Raw genomic sequence first — 27,673 nt, forward strand, 5'->3', positions numbered from 1 at the left:
TCTATGGAAAATACTGCAGCCAGTTCAATATGTCAATACTAATAATGAATAATTGTATGTTTTCTACTGGTAATTTTGCACAGAGATGTGTAGCTGAATCAGGGACGCACCTGGAGTTGTAGCACATTGTAATGCATAAAAGTATTTTGAAATACACTTAGAATTTTATCAACCCTTCCCATCCCATTTTAGACCTTTTCTATATCAATTCCTTGGACAGTATAGACTCTTCATCTGGATGGGTCTTTGCAAGGTTGCTCATGCTGGACTTTATGCTGCAGATGTTCCTGCAGCACGTGGAGAGGGTGTGGGTGTGCAGTAGGATGCTGGTTTTATATGCTCCTGGTCGCTTTTTTGTTCATGGTTTTGAAGGGTCAGAGAAAAGCCATAAGGACACGGGGTGTGAGCTGACGAACAGCTTCATGGTGGTGAAGACAGAGCTGCATCAGATGAGGAATTTTGGAAAGGCTAAAGCAGAATAGCAGAAATTCTGTCTCTTCCTTGGAAAAATCCCCCTGGCTGATGTGTGGCTCCAGGTGAGGCTTAACTAGTGAGAAGCCAACAGGAATGAGAAGAGTTACTGGCCTTGGTCTGTACTGCTAATCTGCCTACAGTTAAAAATTAGTAGGGGCTCAGAGGGAAGAGGTAACTGTGTGGGTTTCTCCATGGAGACCCTACACATATCGATTTGTGCAAGTTTGGATTTTAGGAATTGCTGAAAAAATCCATTGTTTCTCCAGCCTGTCATCTCATTTTCTCTTTGGAGGGATTAGTCATTGTGGACTTGCAGGGGCTATTGAGGATGGAAAAGGAGGTTGATTCAAGGGATTAATTTCCCTCCTTCCTGCAGGTTCCTGTGCTCACTGGATTTTCTGTACATGTGTGTGCTCTGTTGTCTCCTAGTCTAAGCAAGGGTCATGATTCTTTCCTGCCTTACTGGATGCTGCATGGCTAAAATCATCAGTATCTGTACAGAGTTCTGAAATGTTCGTGTTCACTGTCCCACTTGTGCAAAATCGTAATTTCTTTGATCTCTCATTGCAGGAGTGTATACAACCTCACCTTCCATACCTTAAGCTTAGATCACTTCTTCCAGGCACATGATGTAAATGGTTTTCAAAATACTTGTCCAACCTGCAAATCAGTTGATGAGATTTGTTATCAAATTTATTCAGAAAAATAATTCTCTGGCTTCAGGCTACATATGGAAGGTGTTATCCTGGAAAGAGGCATTGTCAGAAAGTCGTAAGCAAGAGAATATAGAAGGCTACTCTTAATAAAAGCTGTCATGAAATGCTGGCTAGAGTGGTTGATGACCAATATAATAAACTCCTCTCTTCTTCCTCACCCATGGAAAAGCTGATTTGTGATATCAGTGCTGCTGTGTTGTACTGTTGGTCTCTCAGGAGCTGTGATGGCCCTGGAGAGGGGCTCAGTACACAGGGAGGTAGGCAGCGTTTAGGCATTAAACAGAATATAGTCTGTTCTGATGGCAGGTGATAGAGGACTTACCCTTAAAAGTATTGTTATACCACAGTAATTATGCTCCAGACTTGCCAAGTGTATTTAGAGATGGGATGATATTAAGAGGATTGGGAAAAGAATGCAAGGAACCATTATAGCCCAGAAACTAGATAGCTGCCTTGAGCAGAAGGAAGGCTTGTAATGTCAAATGAGAGCTTCACATGGAAATAAGACCAGTGTTTGATTTACAAAATCTTCCAAACACTGAAGATTCAGCCTAACCATTTTTTTGCCAGTCTGTTAATTCCACTTAGGGAGAGGCACTGACCAAAAAGGCACTAAACACCGGAGACAGGGGTTTGCACTGCTTTGTATTTTTTTCTTAAAGCAATTGTTATCTTGTAACCCAAAACTTATCTCAGCACATGTTAAGATGAAAAGCAGATAGTCTATTGGTTAATATATAGTTCAATTTAAGACTGCAATACAACATGTTTTGTTTTTATTTATCTTCAGAAATTTAATCTTTGATTTTTATTATCATTTTACCTGTAAAAATAAGATATCCTCAAGATCCTTGTGGTTTGATTAGAGTGCATACATTTCCTTCTGATCCTCATTTCTGAAGCCTCTCACAGGACTTAAATGACTGGGAAACTTGTCTAGGTGATGAACAAGATTCAAAGATTGTGTGGGTCCTCTTTAGCAGACCACTAAGAGTATGATGGTTTACGCTGATATAACTTATGGAATCTGCAAAATTGTGTTGCAAATGGAGGAATTTAGAGAAAGAATTTATTAAATGAATTTGCAACTGAGTCTATTCAAAGGAACAAGAGAATTCTTCCTTGGTTAAACTCCTCCCTTCGATTTTTTCAGTATTTCAGGATTTCTTGGTACCTGTATGTTAGGTCCTGGTTCAGCACTGTGATACTGAAGCAAAAGAAGAAAACAAGCAACAGGCTTTCTCATGAGATTTTAGGATTTCCTGTGGCCCTGTCAGAAATGCTGAGGAATCTTTTTCATAGCTTTCTGGTACTTTCTGTCTGAATCCAGGCTGGAGCTGGAGGTGCAAAGCCACTTACTTTAATGGCTGGAACGTCACAGAAGCACAGTTCAACAGCTCAAAAAGCTGCTAAGGGTTCATGGTCATAGGAGACCATTTCTCACTTGAGGCAGCCTCTCTGGAACCTGGCACAGCCTGGTCAGGACGATTTTTTTCTGTAGCTTTGCAGAATATTGCTGAAGCTGGGTTCTGAGTAGCTGCACTCCGGAGTGCTGCCTGCACTGTGTGTCCGCCCCATTTCCAGCATCCAGCCAGAGAGAATGCAAACAGTTTAAATTCAGAATATCAGATGATTTCACCGAAGTGTCCATGAGAGTTACAGACCTCAGAGTAGCTGCAGAAAACAGCTGTGAGCAAACACTGAATAACAGAGATGACTGAGGAGGTTTCAGCCTTCTTAGCAGGCTTTAAAGAGGAGGGTGTGGAATAGACTCTATCATCCATCAAGGCCAGTTGGATGAGGCTCACCAAGGCTCCATGCTGAGCCCTCCCCGTGGGTCACACCAGCCCCTGGCAGGGGCTGGGAACTGCCCGGTGGGAAAGGGCCAGGGGGGCGGCTGACGGCCGGCTGAACGTGACCCCCAGGGTGCCAGGTGGCCAAGGAGGCCAGCAGCATCCTGGCTCGTGCCAGCAGCAGCGTGGCCAGCAGGAGCGGGGCAGTGCCCGTCCCCCTGTGCTGGGCACTGGTGGGGCCGCCCCTCGCACCCTGGGCTCAGTGTTGGGCCCCTCAGCGCAGGAGGGACCCTGAGGGGCTGGAGCGCGTCCAGAGCCGGGCAGGGGCTGGGGCACCAGCCTGGCGGGGGGCGGCTGGGGGGGCTCAGCCTGCAGAAAAGGGGCTGGGGGGGATCTTACCGCTCTCTGCAGCTGCCTGGAAGGAGGCCGTAGGCAGGTGGGGGTCAGTATCTTCTCCAAAGTAACAAGCAACAGGACAAGAGGAAACGGCCTCCAGTTGTGCCAGGGGAGGTTTAGGTTGGATATTAGGAAAAAATATCTTCATGGAAAGGGTGGTCAAGCACTGGAACAGGCTGCCCAGGGAACTGGTTGAGTCACCATCCCTGGAGGTACTTAGGGACACAGGCTTAGCAGTTCTGCATTAACGGTTGGACTCGGTGACCTTAAGACCTTAAAGGTCTTTTCCAACCTAAATGATTCTATGATCCTATTTGCTGGGAGCAGTCATTTTTACAGGTTGTTCCCAAGCTGTTCCTAAAAAGTTATGTGAGGGTTGGTTTTGCCCAGTGTAATGTTTAGTTGCATAGTTAACGTTATAGTACTGCACTAAAATAGTAATAATGGTACTATAATAATAACAGTGAGAAGTCAGTTTAGTGGGCCACTTGGTTTGCTTCCAACAGGTAACAGCTACTATAGGACCAACTCTAAGATTCCAATTTTCGCTTATGGTTACCACCCTGACAGCTTTTTTTAATGAGCCCAGCCCAGCGATGGAATCGTGTAGCTCTGCTGTCTAAACCTGAGCATTTAGGCTGCTTTGACTTAATCCCTTTTGCTTTTGAATTTGAAAAATCAAAAGGGAAGTTTTGAAATGCTGTGCCTTGCTCTAAGACAGCAATTCCAGGGGAATTTTTGTTTTGGCTAATGTATAGAATAAATGTTTTTGAAGTGTGATCTTGTTCTTCCCGTTTAGAAACAAGCAAAATGAACAATCGCTTTAACAGTATTGAGTAATTCTGAACACGAGGTGATTATTTCTGCAGTTTATTTTCTCACCACATGGGTGTTAAGGGTTAACAGTTCCTCAGCATATAACTGACAGTGGTAATATTCTCTTTAGTCCAAAGCGGAAGAAGAGGGGAGTTGCTTATTGTTATAAAAGCAGGGAATTTCTGGATCTTAGTAAAATAAACCAGGACTTTGTTTCTTGAAGTAATTATTCTCTGGAGAGAGAATAGGAAAGATGGAGGCAATTAGGAGTGACCTTGCATCACTGAGTTGTTGAGAACTTCTGGATCAGTGGCTGATATTTTCATAACTCCATTTAAGCAAAGCTTTTTTAAGCTGTTCTTGCCACCACTAGAGAAAACAGAGCTTTTAATGGCTGGTCCAAAGCCCGCTGACATTAACAGTCTTACCATGTGCTTGGGGGGGTGAAGTGGGGAGCAAGTAGGAGCCTGAGGAGGTCGGGATGAGCACAGGAATGGCTCCCAGGGGACACAGTCGCCCCATGGTGAGGTGGGGGACTGTGCTCCTGCATGGTCCTAGCATGCATGGGACGTGTGCTTTTGGGTGCTTATCCCACCCCAGGCTCTGCTAAGGCAAAGCTGTGCAGATCATTATGTCCCTCGAGTGGCCACGGTCACCACTTTACTGGAAGAGCGAGGAGAAACAAACTTAGGAATACTTTTCTCTAACCTCCACCTAACCCCTTTTAAGTAGAGATTTGCATTCTGGTGGTTTTTGTCTTCTGAAAACTGTCTTTTGAGTGTTATCATTTAAAAAGTGTGTTTAACTTTTACGTGTGAAGTTGGCAATGAATTACTATAAAGCAAATAAAACTGTCCTAGCAGCCTGAAAAGTGGTGATATAGCAGATAGCATTCACACCCTCATCTTTGTATTCCCTTCCTTCAAGGATATCAGTAGGCAAACAAAGCTGAGTCTCTAATATGTTTAATAAAGGAACAATTTCTTAAGTTTCCTGACCCCGCTGTGGGAAAGGTAATGCACTCATCCCATTGCTTTGCTCAGGATCATTGTGTCCCCTGGCTATGGTGGGATGCAACCACTGCTGGCCTGAGGTCCCTGGGAGCTAGGTTTTGGCTCAGATGTCCCTGCACCACTAATTCAGGAGCTCTTTCCTTTCTCTGGGGACTGATGAATAAAGTCTCCAAAATAATAAGCAAGCTATAGCCTGGTAGTACGAGCAGCTTCAGCAACACAGACGGTGTTTCTCAACTACTGTCACTTGTAATCTGATATTACTGGAGCCCAGCAGAGATACATGAAAACTGTTTCCCTGGATGGCAGATGCATGTAAGGACCTATCTCTGTGTCACATACCGCTGCAGAGGAGGTTACTGTGAAAAAAAGGCATGCAAATTTTTTTCATAGCTTTCATGTTGTTTGGTTTGTTTGATGTTCTCCTAGCTCTGGCAGACTGTAGAAATTTGTTTTCTTTCATAGAAGCCATCACCTTTTGAATGATATAAAGGAGTTGCTCTGTTCTTCTGAGTTGTTTTTCTGCTATATATTTACTTAACAATTTCATTTTCTGAGTAGTTGTTGAAAGAACAGGAGTTTGTAAATTATACAACACTAAGCAGTGGATACTGTCCATGGCTTCAAGCCCAGACACTGTCAAATGCTTCCCCAGATCCTGGCTGGTTTGAGAAAATCATTGTGAGTTACAGAAGTATCAACATTTTTTTAAAAATTTAAATATTTTGTTTCTTTGTTTTTGCTTAGTATATTCTTACTTGCCTCCATAGCTGGCAACCAGTTTTCAGAAGGGGTTGGGACTGGGTTGATTGCACATATGGAATTGAACATCTGTGGTCTCAATTATTGAAAAATCAGAAAGTTCAAAAATAAAAATGAAATTAATGTTAGATCTTCAAACTCACTCTCTTGCTTGTTTTCTTTGTGCATTAGAAGTGAAAATGCCTTTTGTCGTAATAATAATAATTGTATGCACTATTATCTTGGGATCTCAAGTTACTGGATACACATTAAAGCGTTATGTTTTCTAACACACTCATGAAGTTAAGTCTTATCCCCCTTTCCCATTTTCCAGATGGGAAAACTACGCTACAGAAACGAACTTGCTTAATGCCATACAGACACTTCCAGAGAAACTGGAAGGAAAACCACCATCCCTCACTCTTCCCAGTTAACCACAGGACATGGTTTCTTCCCTTCCAGCCCCTGGTATGCGCAGAATTGAACATCTGGCAGTGGTGCCCTGGGGAGCACCAGGTCATGGATGTGTGGCTCCAGCGTGGAGCTGGGTGACAGGATCCAGCCCCGGCATGGGGTGAGCTGGCACAGGGACGTGTCTGGAGTTGCATGTGTCATGTTTCCCTCTTGCGGTTCTCCCCTCTTGGACAGCCCTGTGGTCTCAGCCCCAGCGTGTGCCATCTGAAGCATCTTCTAAAATCGCTTTGGACATCTCGTTATGAATCATACCTATATCCTATTACTGCGAACAGAAATCACAAACATGGAAATTAGTCTGTGTTTTAGTTGTAGCTGGGCTTGGAAAGAGCAGGAGCTGGCCCAAGCTGCCTGGCTGGGGCTGTGTGAGCCATGTCTGAGGCGCAAGGGCTCTGCAAACACGTGCTTTTGACCTCATCCAGCAGATCCAACCTGGATTATCAGTCTGTGCATCTTTGTACTGCCATTTATGAGAATTAATGGCATTTCGTTCTGTTTAGGTAAACAGTTTATCCATCTAAGACGGAAGGTTTCTCAGCTTTCCATTTGGTTTACATATATATAACTTTAAAGTTCCATTATTGAGCTTGTTTCTGCAGACTCTTTTGAACTGAAGCCATTGTATACATATCCTGAGCTCTTCTTTCATTGTATAATGTTATACGCATCCATCATTTGCCTGACAAAGGGGTTGTTTTTTTTTCACTTTCCTGGGGCAAAGCTGGGAAATTTGCTTGCATTAACTGATATAACTAAATGGAATGTCCCTCTGCCAAAGCCTGCTGATACACTGAGCACACATCTCTGCCTATAGCCGTTTAATTATATAATGATCCTCTCCACCATTCCAAGTGAAGAGCAGTAGTAATACATACAGCAGTGGCAACGACAGTTGACATTGATAAAGAGATTTATTTATTTTTGTAGAATGAATTGTGTTTGTAGTTGTTTCTTTTATAGATCATAATTAGTTCACATGCTGGCAGAAAAAAAAATCCTTACCTGTCAGATGCTTGTAAATATGCTTCATTCAAACCAGATACTTTTAGGCTTATTCCAGTAAAACTTTTAAGCATGTGCCTTAACAACCTGCTACTGTCACAGAGTTCAGTGCTGAGCCCAGGCTCACCTGCAATATTCCCATTGACTTGCACTGTCACAGGCACAATTTCCCTCCAGACTACTAGGTTTCCCTCCATAAAAATAAGTATTAATAAAATTCCCTCTTTTAGGACTACGCTGGGTGCTGTGCCTGCCTGATGGTGCCAGCTCTGGGACAGTGCCTGTGAATTGCTTGCGAGCTGGTGACACCAGTCTTGTCTCCCTCCTCTGCAGCAGGGCTGCCCACTCATCTGCAAACTGCCACCAGAGACAAACCCTGCATTTTTCCCCTGGAAACACCCTGACAGGCACAGGTCCACTTGATGCATCGTGGGCACCTGGTCCCGGTTAATATTTCTGGGTGGGACAGTGAGGAGGAGCCCTTGGTCCAGGGCTGGGGAGAAACAGGGGCAAGTGCAGAGCACTGATTAACACTCTGGGCTGGAATCTGATTAATCTGCCCCTGATTAATGACATCCTGTGTGTGCCTGAGTCACGCAGCTCTGCCATGCCTTGACTCCTCACTTGTGGTGCTGAGGATAAACACCTGCCCTGCTGAGCAACTTTCTAATCACCAAGGCTTGGGAGAAATGGCTTGGAGATCCTCAGGAGGAAGTAATCTCACAGATGTGAAGTGTCTTTACTGCTAACTATAAAACTGTTTTATCATTTCCTCGTGCCAAGTTTGAAATAGGCAGAGCACAAAGTCACGCTGGTATTTTTCTAATGACTAAGTGGAGCAATTTATAACGACCTCATAAAGATATTCTTCCTCAACCACATTAAAGTGTTTTGCAAAGTTGTCATAACGATACTTGCAACCGATCCCATTTTACTATCAGGTGGTGATATAGTAACCTTCAGTCTCACTTTCTGTGTTTTAACGTGATTACAGGTAGCAACCTAGAAGTTAAGCTTGGGTTTCAATGTATTTTCCAGCTCACACCTACAACTCTGCAGATCTAATACCCTCCCTGCTTCACGTAAAACATCAGAACATCCTTGATCTTGTATGTGGCATGCAGCAAGGAGATGGCATAATCTGGTTTAAATTGTGTTTGGAATTTTGGGTAGTTAATCAAATTTTGTGTTAAATGCTCACAGACTGCTGTTTCAAGGGGATTGCTTTTGTACCTGCTGTTCTGAAAGTCAGCAGAAAAATATTGTTCTTGGCTACTGTCCTGATTAACCCAGACATTTTAATGTGTGTTATGGTAGGTCATTTGATGGATAGTCACCTGTACCCTGTGATCAACTCTGACTTGGCCACTGGGGCTGAACTTTAGCAGCTAGGTGTCATAATTTCCCATCTTTTGCTTGATTAACGTTTCCTTTTGTGATCTAAAGGGAAAGTGTCTGGAGAGATCCTTCTGCATGTACCAGCCAGCCTGGATCAGTGAGAAGGGACTGCTGGGGCTTTTCAATGAAAAGATCCTGTGTGAAAAACAATGTGGACAATATCTCTGTGCTAGTACCTTTCCTCCTGCTTTGTAGAAAGTAAGCCTTGCATACTTTGTGTGCTCAGAATAGCTGTAGTGTGTACCTTGGCTTTCTCTGTACATTGAGATAAAAGTCCCTGTGATTTAAATACCACGTGGTGATGCCTGAGATACTGCAGGTTCTGAAAGGGGCTTTGAGTGATTCTCTGGGATTTAATTGGGACCAATACAATATCCATGTGAGAGTTTAAAGATTCATAGAAAGGATACTTGTCATCTTTTATATTCCTATTATTTTGTATAATATCAGGGGCTCCAAACATTTTTCATGGACTTCTACTAGGTAACTCCTCCTTCCTGATGTCATTGCTATTGAATTGTAGAGAACTTTTCCATTATCCTGGCTCAGTCCCTGGGGAAGGACACAACATCCTCAGGGCTCTTTGACTTAGACCAGTGGACACTGATGCTGCCACCTTCAGCAGTGCATTCAGACACCTTTCTGTTCCTCACTCACATCTTACCTTTAATATTTTCTTAGTTTGCACGTTGGAATAAAAACTTGTCATAGTTACAAGTTCTCACTGATCACCACTTGATAGCATAGTACTGAGCATCTCTGTGAATAAAATTGTTCTTCAGTTACACGTAGAGATCAGAGCCTTTTGCAATTCCTCCTGCTGATATCAGCAGGTGTTTGGGCATCCATATAAAAGCCAAACACTTAAAAACATAAATTTTAGGACCTCAGGTGAGATGTTGAGGTTTGCATCCACATTCACTTGTGATGAAACAAGTAAGATAATACGGACAGGGAACATCGGGGTATAAAAAAAAAAAGCCAGCTGTAGCTTAAAATATGCATGCAAGCCCATTGAGCTTTAAACAGTTTGGTTAAAGGCTTTGAATTCAGGTGTCTGAGACAGAGTTAAAATTTGGAGTTTAAAGTGTTGGGTTATTAAAATGGGGGGGTGGAAGAGCCCTTTTTGTAACAGGTGAGTTGAAACAAGAACAAAGGGTCTATAAAAAGAGCCGGGTGAAGCACTGAAGAGATAAGGAACAATCTTCCTATGCGCTTACTGCCATAACTGAAAGGAGAATTTCTTTTTTTTTTTCTTTTTTTTTTTTTTTTAATAGGTAGGGCAGAAATGATACTAAAGTCTCTTCCGCAAGTACAGTGCTAATTATTTCTTCCTGACCCTGGGAGAATCATCTCCTGCTGTTCAGTAGGTTTGGCTTGAGACTTGACTTATTCTTGTAAATTCTTCTAATTTGTTCATGAGTTTATAGTTCTGCCATGAACATTGTTCCCAAACTGCTGTTTACCCAGCAAGGTCCTTTACAGTATTCCTTAGAAAAGCTGCTAGTATTTTCTTCCTTTCTAAGCATTTGAGTTTTTTCACCTGTTTGCATGGTGGAACAGATGCACAGAGCTGGAGCCTGCCCTGCTCTGCACATGGATGTGATGGTTAAGCCCTGATTGTACAGCAACAGGTTGGTTTCCAGATCCGAGGTGTTCAGTGCTGCAGGTAAGAAAATGCCTGGTTTTAATTAAAAAATACAGCCTTTTGGGCAGAAATAGTTGGAGGTATGTAAGAAAAAGGCTTTCCAAATGCTGTTTGCATCGACAACATGCTGCCTTTTATCGGTCTAATCTTGGGGAGAACTTTTATCTGCCATTAGTTCCCACCTTGGAGAATCAGGTCCCATGAGCAGCACGTGGCTGGTGATGAGGCCCCTGCAGGCACATGGCAGTGCCAGGTGTCACCGCAGCAGCTGGGAGGGAGCAGGGAAGAAATTCAGGGAGCAGCTGCTGGAAGGAAAGACAAGTAACTTCCAAGAAAGCCTTAAAACTTTATTGGTAGTGAATCAGGATTGTTTAGGAAGGGGGATGAAAAGCTTCGTGTGATTCATAGGACTTAAATGCAGTCGTCTATTCATCTGGTCATATTATCTGTGCCTTCATCTGCTGTGGGAAGAGGTGTGCTGCAGACCGCAGGGGCAGGCTGTGTGCCACTGTCCTTGAGCTATCTCATATCCTTTTCTCCAAGATCTTGTGACAATTTGTGTTACCGTGAGTCATTGTTTCTTTGAAGCTTATTACTGGCAAGGGCTCATGGCGAGACACTGAAGTGACGTGGTGTTATCTGTGCCGAACAGGGCTATTAATGTGTGTCACCGCTGAAGTGTCATCCAGCAAGAAATGTAATTCTAGATTTTGGGTGCTGAGTCGCAGAAGTATGTTCATCCTTTGTGTCCAGCCAGGCTGAAACTCAGCACAGTTCAGTGGTGTCTCAGCTTACCATGTCGATATTAAAAGGTTTTGGTTTCACTCTAATTTATGGGTATAATCATGTTATGGGGGAGGGCCAGGAAGGGGAGGGGAAGGAATGATGGACAGTGTTCCTCAGAAATCAGTTCTCGGGTCACATGAACACCAAATGTTTTCTTTTCTTGCCTAAATCCACCATGGTCACCTCTGTTTGCTGCTGCTTTGTTTGCAGTTTTATTTCATAGTTCTGGCTCACTGGAAAAACACTATGAATGTCGCAAGGCCCAGAGCCTGACAGACGTCTCTTCCTTCTCGGGTATAGAGGGAGAAGAGGTCTGTCAGTGTGGCATCGTCACATGGGTATGGTTACCTCTGCTCCCCAGTGCTTGCAGGAGCACGACCTGGCTTTTAGCCATTGCTAACTTTTCGCTCCCCTCTCTCCTGCCAGCAACTCCTGGCACCTGGTCACTATCTAACAAATTACTGGTGAGTTATTTTGTTACAATTCTCCACCTGAATTGGGATTTTCTTAGGCTCTATCCATCAAGCATTTGATTCCTCTGGAGTACAGACAGAATAAAATTAGTCTGCCACTGCAAAGAGGGAGTGACTTGCACATTTCTCCTCCAAACACGGTAGTTTTAATAGATCCGCACACCTCGTCCCTGCTGCCCGGGAGTCCCACAAAGGAGGCTTTGGCACTTGAGAGGCATTAGCTTCCAGAACGACCTCGGCAGAAGATCTTGCTCAAAGCGAGTGCGGCGCTGGGCAGCTGCAGCTTGGGAAAGTTTCTGCATTTTTGCCTCTCTTTAATGAGCTATAAACTATTTTCACACCTCTGCCTAGACTTCTTTCACACTTCTGCCTACATATTTCTCTGCCTTTTACCATCGTCTCTGACATATGCCTCTGAAAACATCTTGGACTTGTAATTCTAGAACACTGATACTTATCAACATAACATATTTTTTGCGATCTTTGAATCCAGAGCCAATTTTATTTTCTTTTCTTCCTTTTTTTTAAAAAAAACCTAAAATAGTTCTGGTGCATGGCTAAAGACAATAAACTTCCCCAAATATTTGCTGTCAGAAAAGACACTCCTGGCAATGACTGCCTCTTTTCATGTTCGCAAGCAAAACTGTTAAAAAAGTTTGAGAGTAGATAACATGTATTAATACAGCAGTAACCTTTGCATTTACCCTCAACTTTTTATTTTTTCATGCATAAGTATTTTTTCTTCTAAAGCAATTAAAGGCGGGAAAACATGATAAGGCTTTTTTGTCACCAGTAATGTGATATTTTACTAGCAGAAACTTGGGGCTTTTTGCTAAACCCTTTAGGCAATTGTTCTGGTGCATTTAGAGGTTTTCTTGGTTTCATATATGGTTAAGATATCTCAAGTGCTGTCTACAATAACTTCCTTGTTCTTGTAATTTTCCTTTGGCGTGTGTTTGATACCAGCAGGCTTGTCCATTCCCATCTGCTCTGTATTGGTTTTATGCAAATTCTCTCTCATCCCTCTACAAGTCCTTTCAAGTTTAAATATTGCTTCCTCATGCCCGCTTATATTACTTGTAATTCCTGAACATTGACCTGCTAGCCACCCATATATTGGGCACAAAAGACATAATCTTTGTGAATCGGATATCTCTTATCTCGTCCCTGTTTGCATTATACATTCCCTTCACAATACAGTTTTCTACAATGCTCATCCATTTGATGCCCAAATACCTGAGGTCTCTTATTTCTGTCCAACATGCTCATCGCATTACTCATGGTGAACTGATGAGTAAGGAGATAAAAAGATTTGCTGTAGGTGGTGCATGGATCTACAGCATACCCAGAAGAGAAAATAGGCTGTCTGAGCCCCATCTCTGCCTTTGATTGGGGTGTGAGAGGCAAACTCTCCCTCTCAATAAAGTTACCAAAGGCAGTGATTTGATTTGTGTCCATGGATTTGCAGTGATTTAAGGTGAAACAACTTTTATTGTGTGTGAAACTGTCCCAGCAGGCACAAGGATGCCTGGAGCCCTCGCAGAGTAGTTTCATACCGGTGCTACACTTGTACTCGGGTACAAAACCAAGGTCAGGCAAGCTGTACAAAACCAGTACAGGTACATCTGTATGCTGGGGAGTGGCTGTCACCAAACTGGAGGAGATGGCAGGTAGAAGCAATAGCTCTAAAATATCTGTGCTATTGAAAGTATCAGTTCACCCTTTAGCAAGTTGATTTCTCTTGGACTGGTAGAGAGGACTCACTCCTCAGAAGATGCCCTGGAGCCTGCCCGCAGCAGCTATGTTTTGAATATGAACTCATCCCTGCACTGGCAGTGGGACCAGGTGAACATTTCTCTGTATGAGCTTCTACTTTTATCTCATATAGGATTCCTAAAGTAGGTGTTTGTTTGGGTTGGGGTTTTTTTTGTGGTGTTAAGAATATCTCTTGAGACTTGTTTCAGATTTCAATAGTTTGCCTTGAAAATAGTTTAGATGGCCTTGAAAGATTGTGTTAAAAAATTGTGGTATTCTGGCCTGCCCAGTAGTATAGCAAACTGTGGAGGCACCAAGGGGCGCGGGGTTTGCTGTTGGACTAGTTTTCTGAATGTTGGTGCTGATCTCGGTTCTGCAAAATCTATTCTTTTAATTTCGATGAACAAGGGTGAATACCAAAGGTAGAAAGAGTTTATTTTTAAGGTAATGATGTTAATTTTATCACTTGATTGAATTTGTTACAGGGTATGAGAAAGAATTTAAACAGTGACATAAAATACAAATAATATATATACCTGTAACGTATTAAATAATTTTTTTTTCTACTTACATTTTTGAGAAATGTACTTGTCATGTTTTGTTACATTCTTTTTTTGTTGGGTTGTTTTATAAACATGATTCTTTCTAAGATCTTTACTGTTGCTATCAAAAGGAAAGCCATAGGCAGTCCCAATTGTGTATCAGCACTCCTAATGCTTAAATTGCCAGAAAAAGGAAAAGATAGAAATTATTTAACTACTGTGGTGCACAGCAAAAGGCAGACTGCTGCTATGTCAACTACACTGTGTGCTCTTCAGAACTCTGGCTGATCATAAATGCAGTTTTAGGCTTCAAAGAGAGGCCACTGTATCTGAGAACTGAAAATATACAATTTACCATGGGGTCATTTTTGGAGTTTTGCTTCCACTTTTGCTGGTTATCGAGAGATATGGATTAGCTTTGTGGGCATAGTGCTTCTGAAGTGAATGGCTCTGATTCTTTCTGATGTGTAAATCTGACGTGATGGTGTAAATCTGAAGAACGGTCACTGAGCAGAAATGCAGAACTTGGAAAAATTGTATGGTATTAAGCAGAATTGCAGGTGAAATTATTATAATGGTCCCTTCTGGCCTTGGCATCTTTGCATTTAAGAGCTCCAGCACTGTAATATAACAGTAAGGCAAGGATGAGTCCGACTTAATTTTTTTATTTCTGTCTCAGTTCTGTAGCAAGGTTGCAGAGTTGCCAGAGTTGCCCTCACTTCTCAGCTACCTCCATGCACACGGAGTGTTCAGTAAATATGCCTAAGATATATGGACTGCAAGTAAAACAGCCTGTAAGAATCTAAGAGTCTAATAGTCTAATTTTTCAATTACATCTGTGTCCGTGGGAATTGAGGTTGTGCTTATTATCTTCCAGAAGGCACCTTTCAGGCAGCATAGCCCGAGTCAGACAGGAGTCCGGGCTCGCAGGAAGCACCGACTCAGTTCCGCAGCCACAGCAAGAGACAAGCACTTGCTTTAATGTGCTGCATCCTGCAGTGAGGGGCAGCACAGGTAATGCTGATAGCACATGTAACATCCAGCCTCTTCTGCGAGAAGGAAGAACGCACTGATGCGTCCCAGAAGTCAGTGGCTGGGTTAGAAGCTTTTGGCCATTTGTCCCAACAGGAGGCAGCATCCATATTAACCAGCCTAAATTTGTGACTCCATGTATGTGTAAAAAGAGAGGGTGGTTTCAGACAGAAACAGCAGAAAGCATGAGTAAACTGCCCATACGCCGTGGTCAGGAGGTTCTCCACTGCTTTGCTTCTCACCAGAGCTGAGCTACTGGTCAGCCAGGGATCTGCCACCTGCAGCGTCACCCTGTCCCCCTCCATCCCAGTTCTGGGTGTCTCCTCCCAGGGCTTCAGCTTCCCTGCAAACCTCCCTCTAACTCCTGAAGGAGGGCGTTAGCCCTGGGGCAGCACCAGCAACATGGAAACCAGTCCAATGCATGTTTTGGACAGTGGACTTTGCCCAGTGTTCTTGTGTCACTGGTTTGCACATGTGGTCCTTATACATCTCCTGGGGGCAGAGCGGCATGGAGAGTGAAACGTGTCTTGTCCTCATATAGCCTGAATTTTCCAAGACGAGTGTTTCCACTAGAGGTGGTCATACAGGATTAATGTCAAAGTGGTGTTCAGATGTTCAGGGCTGATAAAAAGTGATTTGCCAGCAATTCAGAGCCCTCCAGTCCATGTTCAAATTAAAAAAAAAAGAAAACAGCAACATTAAAATAGTTGAGATACAAAAATGAAAAGGAAAAACCTCCTCAGTTATCTATGATAACACTATTGTTTTCATTTTTTATTATCTTGCTTGTTACACACCAATGAGAAACAACCACAGATCGTCAATAAGGTTTTTAATTGCAAAGATTTCCTGTGACGTGAGTGTTAATGAATGTCAAGGCAATAACACAAAAGACATTACTTGTTTAATGATTGATAGAACAAGAAAAGCACGAGGTCTTTTGCAGGGTAAATGACTACTGTTCTGTGTTCCTTTACATTAGCAGTATCAACACTTAGATCACATGGCAGGAGATAATGGTCCAGGAGATAAAGTACAGAATCACAGTCTGTTATACAATAACAGACATAGTAATGATAATTAATGTGCATTTCTTTGGCAATTCTCATACTTGTCAGCGCTGAGCCATGGGGACCAGAGTTTTGCTGTTGACTTAAACGTGGACAGGATGGAGCACTTGATTGGTCTGAGAGTTTTTGATTTCTGCTCTGCTGCAAAGATGTCGGCCCTTAAAAAGCTCTTGTCAGATGGTTTAACTGGACATTCATGTATGTCGATTTTATGTGTTATAATAGTAATACGCCTTAATTGCTGAGAGTAACGTGACTGGAAAAAGGACATTTAAACATGCAGTGTGATAGTGCAGTTCAAAACAAACCTCTGGGCTTTGGCCAGCAAGCATCAACATCATGACACCTACTAAAGGCCCATCACTTTTTTTCTTCGCTAATAAATAGGTAATAGCTGGTGGTTTTCTCCAAAAAAAAGGGAACATGCTGGCCAGGGCCCCCTTAACACAGCAGACTGGCCATAACCTAGCCTGTAAAGACCCCCCATAGCTGCAAACTGTCTGAGGAACTCTTCACAGTGTGGGCAACTGGCCCTAACCGCACTCTTACATGGCTTTGGGTATGAAGTCCATGGAAAATTTGTACAGCTTTGGTTTGGTTTATATGGTTTCTGACACACCAGGTTTCATTGGACAATATGCACTTGGCAACTCTTGACTGGTTTGCACCATGAGGTTTCAAGTGCCCCTGGAGTTCTGCCGAGTGAGCAACTGTCTCCAAAAATGTGCTAAATATGAGAAAGCCTTCGTGGTGAAAATTAGTTCATGGTTTGGCAAAATGTTTGGGGAGTCAGAAAAATATTTGGATGGAACCTAGATGGTTTAATTATTGGCCTTGAACCACAAATTAATGGAGCTGCACATGGCCTTTGGTTTCAAAATGTAGCACTGGATAATGTTTCCTCGTTTTTGAAAGCTGCATTGGTTTACAGCTATCTACGTTGGCATGGGAGTTGCTGCCTGAAAGCTGTACTGGTAAAATTGTACGTTTCATCTAAAATAAGAATCTTATTCAAATTAGTGATATAGTTTAACATATTTGGAAGTATTTTCTTGAACTAAAACATCTCAACTCACTCCAGGTTAAAAATTCTTGAAGTTTTAAAAATCCCTTTGTTACTATTCTGAGTAGGGTCATAATTGTCAGCTTTGAATTAAATCGTGCAACTGTTTTTTGCCCTCCAAAAGCTCACCAAAGCTGTGTTTGAGCTTTACTTAAGTAAAGTATGCACAGCCTTCTGCCATTTGTCTTTCTTTAGAAAAAGCAGCCTCTAAAGAGTCTGTCAATAGCCAGTTTGACCTATAAACGTGTGTTTCCAGGTGTGCCTGCCCCAGGCAGCTTGGCATGGATGTAGAGAGGTGTCAGAGGCTCTTGGACAACCTGAAGGGTCATGGGGAGTCCTGAAAGGGCTGGTTTTGGAGTTTGGTCCCATCAGGTGGGCATGCATGGGGTACAAGACCCCTTCCCCATCCTCCTGCTAAGCTGGTTTTGGGCAATACGTGTGTACTCCTCCGTTACACCATTAAAGCTTTCCCAGTCCTGGCTGTGCATCCTCCTCCCCATCCCCTGTGAGTTTTGAATTTTTAGAGCTCAGCCCCACTTCAGAGGTGACTGAACTGTGGCAAGAGCTGTCTGTGTTGAAGGCAGGAAGCAGAATAACAACTTAAAGAGGCTTGGGGTGTTTTTTTAATGTTAAACTCCTTTAAGTGTGATGCTAGGGAGAGCAGCACAGCATGGAAAGTGTGAGCAGTTATCGCGCAGGGGCCCGGACTCGCTCTGCCCTGCTGCCGCTGTGCTCAGCCAGGCGTCCCCGTTCCTGTGCTGGCCCTCCAGGAGGACCCTGAAGAGAGGCTTCTGGCATCAAGTGAGAGTCCTTCATGTGAGCCCATCTGTGCACTTTGTTTAAACAAGTTAGTAGTCACTTAAAAATTTCTGCTAGCCTCTTAAAGGCTGCTCTGCAGGGTCTACATGTGTGCAACAGCAAGTGTTTACCTGGAACACGTGTGTTCAGCAAAAAAATCAGTAAAATGGGAATGTAAAAGAAAGGACTGGGAAAAAAAGTTTGACTTAAAATATTCCATCAAAACTACTTCGATTTAGACTTTGTTTTGGTGGTTCTGTTATGAAATACTGCAGAGGTAACCTCTTCAAAACATGTGGGTAAAAAAAAATAATACTTCAGCTGAACTTTAAGAGATTGTATACCCCTACATAAAACCCTGCACAAGATATTCTGAATTTCAGTTTTCCAAATTGCCTTGTATTCAATTTAAACCCACCACGCTTTGATCTCCATTCTGCAGACCAAGTAGTTTTACGTCTCTATTTCACTCGCAGCCTCCGGATGGCTGATTGGGGGGTAAGGGAACTTCTACCTGTCGCTTCCAATTTTAGGATCAGGACCCAGATTTGGGAAATCACTTGAGCATGTGCCTGACTTGAAGGAAAGGTTTCCTTGTGTGGTGCTGCCCTCCCAAAAAAGAGATGTCCTCCTCAGTCTCCTCCAGTACCTAATGCTTGAAATTGGGCTGACCCAGGGAAGTCACTTCTTCCCCAGCACCGTGGGGGGCCAGAGCCCTGAGAGCCCAAAGACTCGATCCCATTGACCTTCTCGTTGCTCTTCCCAGGGAAAAAAGGTTGGGAGAGTGGGAGCAGCCTCCCAGCATTTCTGTTACCCACCTCGCCGGAACAGCACTCACCGCTCTCCTTGTTTGGGCATTAATGAAATGCACAAAGCAAAGAGGCTCATCCATATAAATGGGTGATTTAAATAATGAGGAAGGAGGAAGGATGTGGTTCAGTGTCAGTACTGATTAATTAGGGTATAAAATAAATAACCCTCCTAACAACATTGGCTGTTTCCACTATAACTTACTCTATTATCTCGTGATGGAGTTAATACAAGTGACAGTGTAATTACAGGTTAGTTAACTGGCCCATTATGACGTTTGCCTAATTTTGGGGGATGGACCAATTTACACGTACACATTTTCCTATTGCAAAGAAACCAACAGCAAAGTGGTAAAAGTTGGTTGCTAATCCTGCAGTTTCACCACTCGTCAGGCACAGTTTTTCAGTTCCCCCCCGCTTTGTGAAAGTCAATCACGCTGATGCCAAAAGCGTGGAATAATTCCCTCGTGTGCTTGTTTGATGTCACAGCTGAGGTCACGGTTAGGTATTGTGCTCTTATGAGTAAGCACGTTTATCTAATGTGTGGCCGCACAATGAAATGATGAACAGATGTTAACAGTGAGTTTTTAACATCTTAGCTCTATTGTATGGAAGTTTTATTGAAGTGTTTTGCCTGTTAACTCTATGAGTGTCAGACAAAAGCAAGAAAATATATACCAGGTTTTACAGGGTTTGGGAGTGGATTTTTAGAAACAACATTGCTGCACAGCAAATAACTGCCGATGTAACAAGCCGTTTACATTTAATACTTTTATGGCAGCTGGCCAATAGCTTCCGCAGCTTGCGGTATGGATCACAAATTTCTCATAGAAAGAGAACAAATGCAAAATTAGATCTCCCAAATTATAATGCATTACAACCCAAACTTCACGTTAACATAGGCCTTCAATCATGACATCAAATCCTTAGTTTGTTTAATGGCTCCACGGAAATCGTGAAGCTATTCTGAAATATTTTCAGTGGTTGGTTGGTGCTGCTTATTTTTTTCATGCAGGATGGGAGGAAGCGGGGAGGAGGAAATCAGAAAATTTTCCTGTGTTGTGATTGTGTGACAGTGGCATTGATATGATATTCTTAAGGTCTCTTTAGGTCAATACAGCTGAAAACAGGATCTATAAATGGGAGTTTTTAGCACCTTAACTACAGGTGATGCTGCCAATGCCATACACAAGATATTATCGTACAGGGCTTGTATAAGGTCTAGTACTTAAATAACTAGTCTTCTTTCCCAGAATTATTGTGATGTCTTTTTTCTAAGTCATCTGAAATACATTGCAACTTCCCAGTGCCTCAGTTTCTCTACTTACGTATGGGTGATACATTTGAACTTAAATTACTTAATGCCTCCAAACTATTTTAGGATTTGGGGTAAAACATCCAAACACTATACGTTGTTATTGAGAGAGCAGCAAAGCTTGATTCTTCAGAATTCAAGGCAAATATCCTTATTTCTATTTCAGTGCAAGTTATAGCATTATCTTTTTTTTTACGGTAAGTCACTTTTTTATATGCTATAGAAAGTCACTTTGAATTCAAATATAAAATGAGGCCATCCATCATGTTAGCAATTTAATTACCTTGGTATATATTTTTTCAGCAACGCCCCCCCCCCCCCCCCCCCCCAAACACAACAAACCACCTCTATTATTTGTTGTGTGTATATATCTTATTACAGATTCATTGCCTGGGGACAGGCAGGGCTGTCAGCGGGGCAGTCCTTGTGGTTGGAAATGCTGAGATGGGGAGCAGATAAGACATGAAGCCCTTGTGCCTCCTGTTCGGGTGCGCTCCGCTCCGTGTTTGCTTGGGGCCTTACCTGTTAGATTCCCTGTAATCTTTGTTGCAACAGTGAAATGGTGCCTTGTAAAGCAATGAAGCGTGACAGGGATATTGAAAGGGTCGAATGAGGTAGAAATGCGATATTTTCTGTCTTTGGCGGGCCCAGGAAATAGGAGTCCGGCTGCTGAACTGGGGTTTGGCATTCACCGACGTATTTGCAGCAAGAAAGTTGTGAGATTTATTGTTCGGTGCTTACAGAAGAGACAAAGTAAGCAATGCCCGCGATTTATCTAATTGTTTAACCATCTGGTTTCACAGCGACTGAAGATTAAGTGCTGAGGAAACTGGGAAACTACAAATGGCAAAGAAGGAAAGGGAGAAGGGCCTCTATTTATTAAGGTTTTGCTGGTAACATTCACAAAGTACCTAGGTGTTTCTCAGAGATTGAGACAGATTTCACGGTTTGCCTTTTTTTTTTTTTTTTTAAAAGGGTTTGATAATGTTATGGCCAATAAAATGTGTAGCAATAGAAGTTGACATAATGAGAAGTGTAATGAAATGACGTTTCAGGACATGAGTGGATTCAAGAGTTGGGATAGAAAAGGAGGTCCCACTGCCATGCCCACATCTCATGGCACGCAATCTTTTCCAAAACCATTAGCTATTAACTAGGCGAGATATGGGTCACCAGATTTAATGACATATGATATTCAGAAGGACTCTGGTCCCGCTCAGGCAACCCCATATGATGTGCTATTTTCAGCATTCAGCTGGTTTTCTCATTTTAACACATTTTCCACAACAAAAACTGGTGGGTGCTCACCACAGCAGAGAAATGAAGTTTTGCCTTTAGATGCTTGAGCAGGAGCTGAGCTTGTCTATGCAGAACGTAGATGGGTGTATAGGTGGGACCTGGGTGAGTTAGCCAAGTCACCAAGTAAACCTTAAAGCTCACTAACAATAAATTGCTGTTTTAGTGAGAGAGCCTAATTCACTGATTTCCCAGTTATAGCTGTTGAAGCAAACAAGCAAAAGCATCTTTTGTAAGGCTTGAAAAAAGCAGGAAAAAGTGCTTGGGTGAGATGCCTGAAGTGAAAGAGATAGAAAGATAGTATTTAAAAAGGACAGAATCATTTTTATCCTCTTGGGTAGAAAGCTACCCTGTGGAGTAGATGAGATCAGATACTCTTTCATTCTCTCTGTTGTCCTACATCTGTCTTCATTAGGAGTTTTGCTCTACCAGGGTCCAAAGATCTCAGACTTTTGATTAGTTTCAGCTGGACTTCAGTATCAAACCTGAAAAACAGTTATTTTGTCTGCACATGTTACTTTTCCACAAGCAAAGGCACATCCTACAAATAAAGTCTTCAGGGAGGTGTAAAATTGGCCTGCAACAGCAAGAAGAGAGAAACAAGCTGGCTTGCTTTATATAAAAGACTATGCAGGTATCGACCCCAGAAAATTTGTCAAGTCAACACCTAATGATGGCTTAGCTGCTGGGCTTGGCCATGCAATATTTAAATCAGGCTCTGGTTTTTAACGCCTTAGTTTTTAACATATGGGGCCTGAATGACTGAGGAGAAACAGAAGCGCCGTGTGAGCATTTCTCCCCAGGAGCCAGAGTAGTTCTGCTGAAGTTTGGTCATAAACTCTTTAAACTACCACGTCTCTAGGGAAGGCTCGGGTGAGCGTCTCCGCATCTGCCATCGGCTGTGTTTAACACCAATCCTCCAGGAGCTTGTAAAGCACCACGGGTGAAGGGAGAAGACTTTTTCCAGAAGTGGGATGCTCGTCACACGCAGCGGGCGAGGTTCAGAGCCCAGGGAATGTGGGCAGAGTGGTCCCAGTGGTGGGTTGTTTGCTCTCAGCCTGGGACACCAGGAGCAGCTGATAAATAGCTGGCTCCTAAGCCAGAGGATGGGGGCTCTAGGCAAAACCAGTGTCCAGCCTGGAGCTGTTGGCGATTCTCCTGCTTGAAAAAAGGAGATAGTTTTTGATCAGAACATCTGGATTCATTGAAACCTAGAGGTTTGCAGGAGAATTTTGCCCCTGTGTTGAGGCTTCCCTTTGGAAATATTTCTTAAGATGGGGTGTGGGAGGAGGATATGGTAGCAGAAAATGTGTTTACACTGGGTGATAAGTGTGCCCACAGCGCACCAGATGCCAGCCAAGCTGGTATTAAAAGAAATGAGCCAACTTCAGCTTGGCCAGGTGTTTGATCCAGAGCAGGGAGTTAACCCAGGATTAACATGTCCTGACCACCACCGTCTGAAAACACTGAGTCTTCAGTCTTTGTCTCATTTGGAAGAGAAATTGGGAATAACTGGAAATTTAAACAATTGATCACCAAAAAGAGGAGCATGGCAGCATTCCCTTTACAACATGTGGCTTCACAGCCACCTGAATCATTAAAGGCATGAAAAGACAAGGTGGTTCCACTCACCTTGCGGACCTTTCAGCTTTTGAGAAACAAAATACATAGCAGTGGGCTATTTATCTGTCATTTTCGGAAAGAAGGTGAACATGCAGATACCAAAGAACATCTGGTGTCTTCATCCACACAGCACCTGATAATGATATTGTTTAGCTGTTGGGAAAATGATTGAGAGGTCTTCCATCGCAGCACCAGTGTCTTGGGCGAGAGTGTCTATATTTGTGTACTTTTAATGGAAAAAGTTGAAGCAACTTATTTAAAATTTATCATCTGTTTTCAGATTTCCTATTTTGCTTCCCAAGTGTCAGTATATTTCTTGTTTTGACATATATATATATTTGAATCATCTGTTTATATTAAATGCAACTTTGTAATACAACATGTTTTCTCTTAACATTTTTCAGGCTTTAAAACACAGATTTAAAATGAATAGAATTAACCTAAAGAGGTTTAAATATTGAATGAAATATTATGTGTTTAAGTGACTGTATCCAGAACTTTTTTCTATTTGTTTCAAGGCTAGCATTGGCCTTTTAGCTTTCAGTTCCAGTTTAGATTTTTGGGGTTTTTTTCCCAGCTGATATTTCAAAATTACCTAAATTTTGAAATTTCCTATTTCTATGCAGCTCTGGCAATTCTATAAACTGGAATTTCCAGGGTATGAAAGAGTTGCACAGGCAGCTGAGACACACAAAAATATCGTGGTATAGTTAAGAACTGAATCTAAATTTATTTTAATCTCAGTCCAGTGATTTAAACAGAGGGATTTTAACATTTCTTCTCTTCGTGATCAAAGATAGTGCCAAGAGCTGGATGAAAGCTTTTACTGAGTGTAAGAATAGATGCTCATGCACACTGAAAAGTGTTACTAATGTTGCTTTAATAAAACATAAATTCTGAGTCGTGCTCCCTGCCAGGCTGACGTGGGTGGACTCTATTAAGCTTTTTTTCGGTTGTGCTTGCAGACTGGGAGGTTGCGATGGGAAACCCGCACTCACTGGATGCAATCCAGGGAGGAACTCCACACAGAGTACAGCCAAAACTGGAGGACTTCTTCCAGGTCCTTTAAAGTCAGAGCAGGCGAGAGCTCAAATGCTCAACTGAGCCAAGAGGGGAATGCGAAGGGACCCTGAGGCAGAATTTGGGGAGGGTTCCCCAGCTGCTTGGTGGTCACTGAGGGGGGCCCTGGGGGTGGGGTGCCATCTGCAGAGGCTCATGGTAAACTAATGTGATGAACCTTTACAGTAAACCTGCTGGCTAATGAGCACATTCCTCATCCCTCTGGATCTGTGTGCTTTTTGAGTATTTGAGCCAAATCCACGTTTTTCAGCTGCTTTCAAGGGTGTCTGAGATGGGTAAAATGTAACAGCCTGAGTTGTGCAGTCAAATGGGATAGCTGCTTCTGCCCTTTTGGCTTGAGAATGTGATAATAAATCTGGTTTTGTGTAAGCAGTTATCTCAGATACACATTTGCCTATCCAATAGTAGTTTTTAAGCTGGGCTGGTTGTCAGCATCTCTGCCCAATGGGAATGCTCCAGCATTAAAACTGGGCAATTTTAATACTTGGGCAAATCGTGTGGGTGCAGTTACACTGTAATTTTTTTAATGACAGCCCTCTTGCATGTAATGGGGAGGGAGGATCTATCATTTGTTTCTCTTCTGGATAATGGCAAAGAGAAAAGCATATTACCTTTTTAAACTGACAACAAACAGGTTTAGCATTTGAATCAGGCAAATTTGTACGGTGTGTTTTCTAAACCAAGGAAGTATTAATCTTAACCCTTTTATGGCGTGATCCAAAAACAAATATAGCTTTTCTAGCCAGAAGTTAAGACAGTATATTACAACTCTGAGTTGTCACTGTGTTTCAGGTTTAGTATCAAACACAGCATCTCATTTTTTTTGTATAGACGTAAAAAAAAAAAAAAAGGAAAAAAGTAGTGAATGGGAATGAGATTGTAGCATTCTCCCTTGTTTCCTTTCTCATGTAGACAGCAGAGACACACACTGTCTGTCTCATAACACTGGGCTGAAATCTAATCAGAAAGAATGCCAGGTACCATTGTTAGAAAAACAAAGCGTATTTGATATTTAAGTTTAATAAAAACTACTTGAAAAAAGAATTTGGGCCCAAAGTGGGAAGTACACTAATAGGTTTGAAGCAAAGAAGCAAACGTGTTCCTGATTACACCCCATTAAGAAAGTGGAATGCAGTGAGTGCTGCTTCCCCCGAGGAAGCCCCTGTGCGCACGGGATTTGGAGTTTGCAGCCAGCCCAGCAGACGATGCCAGACCTGCTGACCCTGTGAATTTTGCAGTATATTTTCAAAGATAATGTGCCTTCTGGGGTTCGCTGGGAAGGAAGGGAAGAGATACTTCACTGCACAGATTTTGAAAGGATTTGGAATAAGATCAGCTTATTGTGCAGTTTGTTTTTGTACGCATTTGCTCATCTCTAATAACATACTAAAAACTCAAAAGTGTCTTAAGCTTTGCTATATTTTGGTGTGCTCATTTGTTCCACAGCTGCCTTGTGTGCGTCCAAAGCGACACCGCCTGTTCCAAGTGGTTTCTGGTGAGGCAGAACTGTACGATTTGTTTGAATCATAACGTGAGTCTGGTATGAGTCTTGTTGTGATGTGTCCCTGTCTGTGGAATATGAGAAATTTCTTCATTATTTTTCATCAGACAATCCTATGGAAAATAAAGTTCACATGGTGAAACTGCAGAGGCAGAGTGATATGATATTCTAGGAAACATTGTATATGCAGCGCCTGCCAGACTGGTCTGTATACCCAGGGATAGAAATCCATCACTGGAGGTGGCTGGAAACCTGCAGTTGCTGGTTCAGAGGTAGGACAAAGGGGAGTAAGGCTTGGGGATCTTATCAGAAATCACAGCACTAATGTCATCAGTGTTTCTTGGGAGGGTTACGTTATAACTCAACTTTATAACTGGGAATTTGTACATACGCCAGCTATCCCAGGGGGTGCAGATTTTAAATGCACACACATTTCATTCTGTGTGACAACACCTTGAAAACATAGGTTAGTTAAGACAAACCACCGTCAATTAAGTTTATTGGATGATGTCAGTGATGTAGGTGATATATATGGATTTAGAAAAAGGCCCACTCTTCTCTGGATCTGCAGTTTGTCAATAACGGGAGGAAATGTACAGTGACTATTGGTGTGATTTTGTAATATGCAAAATGGACTTAATTATCAGCATGAGAAATCGCTGCATGAAGTGTAAGGATTTTGATTTGTGGGTTTGTTCTTTGTTTTCAAAAAATACCATCTGCAAATGGCAGAATTATTTTCATAGCTCATGCCTATGGATTTACTAGAAAGAGACCCATGTATTGCCCTTCAGCTGGAGCTGGATGTGATCCCTAGCAAGGTGCACACAGAAGCAGCCATGCCTTGTCCAATAGACTTTTACTATAATCAGAGACCAGCTGGTTTAATTTTCTCTGGTGCTTTTTTTGCCACTGGTAAATGACGTTGCTAACAGCTGACACGGAATTTTAATAGCTTCTCATTTTATTTAATTGCAAGCTGTGAACAGTGAGAACTAATAGTAAAGGAATGAAGGCTTCAGAAACTATCCCCAAATTATGTGTATGTGCTGTTTTTGGTAACTTCAGTTCTCTATTTTAGGAGGAAATAATTAAGTTGTAGTTATGATTTACATTGGCATCAATAATGGGTGAAGTACCCTGCAAAAGCTCCAGGAGATTGAAATTTGTGGCAGATTTTGCTTCAGATTCTGAAAATTATTCTTTTTAGATCTCACGTGTATAATTCCTTCTACTCTGGACTGCAAATATACTTCCGAGTTTGTCACCTCAGGTGTCTTCAGGACCATAAGCATTCTGTCAGCTCAAGTCAAAGCCAAATAGGTTGTGCTGCAATTCTTGTTTTCCCCAGCTTCTCACGTGACTGAAGAGATTTGGGGACCAAAGAATAACACTGGCTCTCAAAAATAATTTGATTCAAACTCCTTCCAAACTCATATGGGGTTGTATAGATTTGAACGTGGCCAAAATGTATGAAAATGTGTATTAAATATTATGAGGGTTATATAATAATTTTAATCAATGAATTTTTTACTAGTTAAATATTTATTATGATTATTTCTAGTAATAGTTAAATATTTATTATGATTATTTCTAGTAATAGTTAAATATGTATTATGATTATTTCTAGTAATGACATAATTAAAAGCAACAGCAATTAATTTAGTCCCTGTACGGGATTTGCAGTGCAAGCTGTTGAGCATATCGAAGGGTGTCCCATCTACTCACATACTCAGAAATTCAGCATCTGCTTTGCTGAATCGATTGGCACTTTTACAGCACAGGACTGAGCCTTTCAGGTTTCTCTTCTTCACTACTTTTTCTCTTCTTCCCCTTAAAGGAGGAAAAGGCAACCTCATCATGTTGGGCATTAGCTAAGAGCCCAGGCATTGTACTTAAGTGTACTCTCTCGGACTGATTTCATATTTGATCAATCTCTCAAGATGGGTTTCAAATCCAATATTGATGCATTTTTTTCTCAGGACTGTAAGTTGTTTGATGATTCCTAGAAGCTGCTCTTGTAAAGGCTTAACTCACTATTTGTTTAAACAAAATAAAC

This window comes from Falco rusticolus, chromosome 13, assembly GCF_015220075.1.
Source record: "Falco rusticolus isolate bFalRus1 chromosome 13, bFalRus1.pri, whole genome shotgun sequence".
Lineage (NCBI taxonomy): Eukaryota > Metazoa > Chordata > Aves > Falconiformes > Falconidae > Falco > Falco rusticolus.